The following is a 7,077-nucleotide window of genomic DNA, read 5'->3' as shown; positions in this document are numbered from 1 at the left end:
GGCTTGACAGTCGTCTAAACAAATCCACGTGCTTCTGCGCATTCCCTTCTCTTTCGAACCTGCACCGGTAACCGCCAATCGGGCAACGGCCACCGCGTATTGGAGGGCATTTCAAATCGGATCAGTATTCGGCACGGTGCGGTGCGGTGGCTCCGCGAACGTTCTCATTAGTCATACGCAAATTTAACCATTCGAAGACGAATGTCGACGACGCCAGTGGCAAACATCCAACTTCCGAATTTGCCACAAAATCACTTAATTGCGTGCGTAACAAAATATCAGTTCATATCGATCACTGTCCCAGAATTTAAGGACTTTGATGCACACGATCTAGTTCTCCAAGAAAAGTGTACTTAATGTTATCAAAAAATTCCTCGTCCGAGAAGGGTTAATCCGTATGTCGATAACTAAAATTTTCCACGATATTCAATGATGTTGCACTTTATATTTCTATGTCTCAAATATGTAAATTAATTTGAGATCATCGAAGAACATGCAAATCTATGATAACTTTGCTGTTTGTCAATGAAATGTCTGTTATTAATGACGTTCTGAGAATTATTGATTATTGACATAAGCGATAAATGTTCGAATTACATAGTACATAAATACGAATTTGTCGTTTGCAAAATTTGCTCTCCGAATTGTGCCATATGATCTATGCGCATGTTATCTATTCCTATTTTGGCCTTATCAGGAACTATCGAAACAGTTCTTATCGATTTAAAATACTTGCTTGGATTTTTGAAAGTTTCCGAAGTTCGTGCAATACGTGCGTATTTAAATTTTTCAGAACATTCAACACACGAATTTTACTATCTATATTTTCTATAAATTCTTTTACATATTCAAGTAAACAGTATTGTATACTTACATGTATTCGTCGTAACGGTTCCCGTAGATCTTCATTCTTCCCGACTGCGAAATTTCGTTTTCAATGAGAAAGTTTTAATTCGACCGAAATTCTTTCTAACAGACACTTTCGATTACACTGTCCAACACCAAATTTATTCCACAACTACTGTTGGGTGGTTCTTATAGAGTTTATCACGCTGATTCCGAATCTGTTTTTAATTTTTTTCCTATGCGCACAGCTTTTGAGAAACATGACTTTGAAAAAAAACACATTTTTCAACTTTAAACAAATATTATGGTGTTGTTATAAAAGATATTGAATTGTTCTTTATAGCAAAAGATTCTGTAGACTTTTCCGAGTACAGCGATATCCAATATTAATACATTATGATTGTTTAAACATGTTTAAACAATCACTAAAGGCGGAGAGACACCGCTTTTGCACCAATTTTTCAGGATATTTTTGAATTTATCTGAAAAAATAAGGGTCCAGCGGAAAATCGAACTGTACCACGCGATAGAGCAGACCTTTATCTTGAGAAACCCCCCTTTGAAGTTTGAAACGTCGACGTTTTTTTCGAAGCAGGAAGCAAAATATCTTCGCCCGACATTCCCGAGATCGCCCGAGCGCCATTGCACTGGCGGCAACACATGTCGGGCGAAGATATTTTGCTTTCTAGTTCGAAAAAAACGTCGACGATCCAAACTTCACAGGGTGGCTTCTCAAGATAAAAGTCTGCTCTACCGAGTGGTGTAGTTCAATTTTCCGCTGGACCCTTATTTTTGAGATAAATTGAAAAATATCCTCAACAATTGGTGCAAAAGTGGTGTCTCTCCATCTTTAACGATTGTTTAAACACCTTTAAACATTCATAATGTATTAATATTGGATATCACTCTATTCCGGAAAGTCTACAGAATCTTTTGCTGCAAAGAACAATCCAATATCTTTTATAATAACATCACAATATTTGTTCAAAGTTGAAAAATATGTCTTTTTTAAAGCTCAATTTTCTCAAAAACTGTACGTCTAAGTACAGATTCGGAATCAGCGCGAAAAACTCTATAAGAAGGACCCAACAGTAATTAGGGAACATAAAAAAATATGAAATTTGTTGGACAGTGTTATAGAATTAAAGTTCAAAGTAATCGTGCTTCGAATGATTTCACATTATGACCTTGAATAGATTTATTATTTTCACGAGTTCCATTTTAAGGTCTTGGTATTATGGTTCGTTGAATTTAACTCTGAATTAGCAACAGATCAATTATGAATGTTGTAGTACTTTTCGAATGTGAACTTGACTTTACCGCAAAAAATGTTTGATCATTTCGTTTGAAATGAGATCAGTTCGAAAACGAAATTGTAAGGGTACAATGATCTCTCTCTCCCTCTCCCTCTCTCTTATATGAAGAAATATCGTGATTCACGATTTTTCTTATCAGCTTTTTATAAATACATAATATATCCACGAATTCGACTCGGAATATCTCTGTTGGTTTTCAATGATACTATCACAATTTGTATTTTCCGATAGTAGGCACAAGCATCTGGGCAATCGTGGTTACTTCTTATCTTGTCCGCAAATAGGAGATACGCTTCATTATCATGAATATCTGGTATTGCAATACATAGGTGAATACTTTGAACTCGATAGGGAATGTCGCCCGATTCGTGACTCGAGTCCAAACACGTGACGAACTTCTAATTTTTTACCGATCACTTATGTGATAATCGAATGAATGTTGACGGGCGAGCAGATTAAGAGATAACATTCGACAGCTAAATTTAAATGCTTTGTTGCTTGGTGATCAATCTCTTGGGAACGGTGTTCTCGGAAGGGCTCTTGGACTATTCTTTTATCGAATTGATCTACCTTCGCCGATTCCAGTCCAATAAGTTGAATTCATCGTGCTCCCAATGATTTCAGACGTTCAATTGACCTCTTCCACGAAACCATCTCTTCGGTCAAAAATAACCTACAGTTGCTTACAAAAGTATCTCTCCACGCACATGGAATTCGCATAATCTCAATCGAATGAGTTTCTATTCCATGTGATATTGCACACGAGTTATAAAAATAAACGGAACGTAAATATGCGTGATATTCATCAAAGACAAACGTAAATAAACATTTCTTTGCATTCCTGAGAACAGACGAGTTTACTTAACACTGATAGTAGGGGAATATTTTTATAGGCAGTTCTATAGAGTTCTGGTAACTCTATGGCTACGATTACAGATTGGATTATTGTACCATATATTTTTTTCTATACAATAAACACTACTTTCCTGTACTTAATCTTTTCTTATACTTGAACACCGCTCTTCTTGTAAACCATGTTATTAATAAGTACCCTTATCATAGTGCTTGAAACATTCCAGCGAAAACTGTTCGATAAATAAACGAATGAACGAAGTAAATACTTAATGAAATAGATCATCCTTACCTTTCGATAAGCAGCAGATAAGGACAGGTGCAACGATAGAGACGAAAACGTTATGCCATGTACGATTTATTAATCCATTGATACATCTTTAAAAATCGACTGATACTTGCGAAAACATTTGACTTCTATAATCAAGGAAGTGACGTAAAAATCATAGACCGGCGTACAATTCTACGGGATGTTGGAGTTCGAAAGAATACTGATTTGCTCGACAGTATCAACGATTTCGCACGTAAAAATGCTTGTCCGTGTCCACGCGGAAGCAGGTGGACGATCGTTGGAAAACAATTCTTGGACAATTACGATAGTCGCGTTACAGGTTACACGATTAAACCGATCTCTATCGTTCGTGACAAGTTGGCAATGATTGTTGACTCCGGGCTACACACGATCAACCTCGTGAGTTGGCACGGCGTCCTCCGAACGGTTTTAACACTATCGAAATGCGTGAAACAATTTCGCAATGTCGGTGCGACTCCACGATCAACATAACTCGAGAGAATTCTTTCATCGAGTCCCGTAATTCGTATGCTTGATTTCTGCGACGTAAGCTCCGCTGTACTCTGTCGACGCTACGGACTGATCTTCGCTATTGCGTCGTTTCGTAAACGCGCCGTAAAAACGTCACAACAATTTTTTATTGCGGTGTAGCCGTCGCGACGTAACAAATTTTCGGATGTTCGAACCAGTTCAGATTTTCGTGAATCGGTCAAAACGACCTAATTCGTGTTTTCGTGAGTCTCGGACAAAGGCGAAGATCGAGTCCGCGGGCGAACCTCATTATAATTTTTATCATCGGTACGATAAGCATTTATCGGAAGTGTTTCCATACTCTGACGAGAATGTTCCGAACGTTCGAACGAAAGTTTCTGCCACGAACGATAGGAAAATCCCGCGCCACTGCCCGGAAGGACAGCTGGCGCAGAACACGAGAGACTTTGAAAATACGCAATCGTTGTAAGAGACTGCAGGCTGAGTAGAAAAATCGTACTTTTAAAAGGAACGTAACATACTACGCCGCTTGGACATACTCGGCCCACTCTGCATCGCTGGACTCGGTGCTATCCACTCTTTATTCGAGGTCTATTTCTGTCCGCGAGAAAATCTTGATGGTACAATAGTTCTCGCCAGGTAGACGCCATTTTTCTTGATTCTCACGGTGTCGTTTTACTCGAATGTGTCTCACTGAGCCAAAGGAAACAACTTGAAATCTGCATTTACCGAGCGTGGACTTCTGTACAGCCTCGTATTAATGGGGTCATCTTCTCGCGGAAGTAGCGAATGGGGGTGCACAAGAGACTCTCCGTCGTAGACAGCACTGAATCGGCCGATACATGGACAACCGACTCGAGAGCGAAATTTTTCTTTAAATATGTTCTCAAGCGCAAGCTAGCGATTGCCTCGGTTGTCCATCTGCAGGTGTTCAAAACGATTTTCGTAGATGAATAGTGCGTTGAACATACCTCGTCTATATAACGAGAAAAAGCTTAGGACACCGTCGCATTAAGGTTTCACCAATTTCAACGGGAATTTTTCTCGCATCGGCAAAGGCTTGCACGACATTGATTATTAGACTGCGGATTTTATGCATTTATGACAAAAATGGGCACGTACAATTTAAAACAGTGGACGAATTAAGAAGATTTAAGGACATCAGTGTGTTAATTTCAGCTGAATAAGACAATTAAAAGAAGAAAGAAATTTCTGTTTGGCTCCTGTGTCCTGCAAACAATGCAAACATTTTTTATTTTGCATAAAGATCCGCTGTCTATTGATTATGGACAGGAAAAATTATTAACGCTGGTGGTCGCCTATTCGGCCTTGACTCTGGAGCATAATGCAAGGAGCAAAGCGACGGGGGCGGAACGTCGATATCGACGGCACTGGTGGAAGCTACCCCGCCCACTAACCTTGAGAAGTCGATACGGCGAAATAGCTATGAGTTTTGGGATTCGAGATTCTGGAATCCTCAATCTCCAATTCTCGTGAAATATTTGGGAAATCTTGCTCTCAATATGATCAATTGGTGTCCTATCGACTACGATTATATTACACCGATGATCTAATTTATGCTGATCTTGTTAGCTAATAAGTTCAACCCACTATCCATCCCATCTTGACCGGATCGAGGTCCGTTTCGAATGACGCTCGCTTCGTCAATCGTTCGTTGGCAAAATCGATACAATTTTCACGGTGTTCCATTTAGTTTCGGCAGCTCGCTACGTTTTCGCGACTGATCTGCGACTCGATGTCCGGGAAAGAACCAGATGGAACTCCGTTTCGATAGGCCACGAAAAAAAAGTATCTCCTAGCGGAGGCAAGGCGACCTGTCTCTCTCTCTCTCTCTCTCTCTCTTACTCACTCACTCATGTTGTCTCATTCGCGAATTTCGAACAGGTGTCCATTGGCATCGAGATTTGCAACGAAGCGGCTCCGACGCAACGGGAACATCGCGAGTCCAGCGAACGTAGTTGCAAAATGGTGTTTCTACGATCGATTCGGCAAACAAATCCGAGCAACGACCCCGAGGGGACCCGGAAAAAGCGTCCCTTAAGCGTCGTTCACACACGCACGCATACGTATAATATTATATATATATATATATATATATATATACACACCGTATATATAATATGTATATTCATTCAGTTAGTCTTGCCATCGTTAAGTAAAACAACATGGAAAACAACGCGATATAGATGTATGTATATTACACGCACAATACGAAGAGATACTGGCGGAGACTGGCTCCGTTTGTTCCAGACGAGATTAACAAACAAGATTTTCCATTCATTTCTCTCTCTCTCTCGCTCTCTGTCTCACGCTCTCTCACTCACTCTCTTTCTCCCTTGCATCTCATTTTTTTCTCCCTTTAACCCCCGCACTGCGTTTCCGTCCTCGATTTCTGTTTGCCGAGCGAATCGCTCGACGCCGACAACGCTTCTTCAGCAGCCGTGCCGGTTCCGTCGAATCTTCGCTACCTGAGAGAGATTACCCAATTCCGTTTCTAAATCTGTCTCGCGAGAAAAACCCGCGGCTGCAGAAAAGAAAGCAACCGGCGCGCTGTAAGCGAAGTCAGACGGCGGATTTAAATACTCGCTTGGAATATTTAATCGTTCCGTGAGTAACGCTGGTGTCTTTTCTTTTTTTTTAATGAACAGCCTGGGGACATTGCAAAGTAAAACGCGGAGCGACAGTTAATCGATGACGGATTATTGTTTCTCCTGATTGTATGCTGACGCATTATTATTCTGCGTTAATTACATTCAGCGGCGAGGCATTTCGAATATCTGAAGTTCTCGACACTGTCGTAGTTGCATCGAATACCGGAAATACGTAATGCACGAAGCTGTAGGTAACTCTCATTCATCGAGTTCAAATGCAAAATGCACAATGCGGTTGTTGTAAAGGAATTGTTACGGTGTGAAATATGAAGATCGAGACTGGAAGCTTTTGAAAATGTGAATTGCGCTGAATGAACGAGTTAGCTTGAATTTAATTCGGCAAGTAATTGTTTCGAAGCTAATAATACTGTAAGAGGTTTTACCGGCGGAACGGCCGGATGCAACGGAGAAATCGATGTAAAAAAAGAACGGAATATCGAGGAAGCAACGCAGCGGAGGGACAAAACCGATGACAACGGGTTGCCCGTCGAATGCATCAAACTACCGCGCGTGAAAGTCGACGAGCCCGGGTGCAGCAACTCGTTTGATGCGCTTAGAAATCACGCGGGCGCGCGCGTTTCGTCTGTGAACGGCGCAACAAGCTCGA

Source organism: Lasioglossum baleicum, chromosome 9 (genome assembly GCF_051020765.1).
Source record: "Lasioglossum baleicum chromosome 9, iyLasBale1, whole genome shotgun sequence".
Classification (NCBI taxonomy): domain Eukaryota; kingdom Metazoa; phylum Arthropoda; class Insecta; order Hymenoptera; family Halictidae; genus Lasioglossum; species Lasioglossum baleicum.
This window is presented reverse-complemented; position numbering follows the sequence as displayed.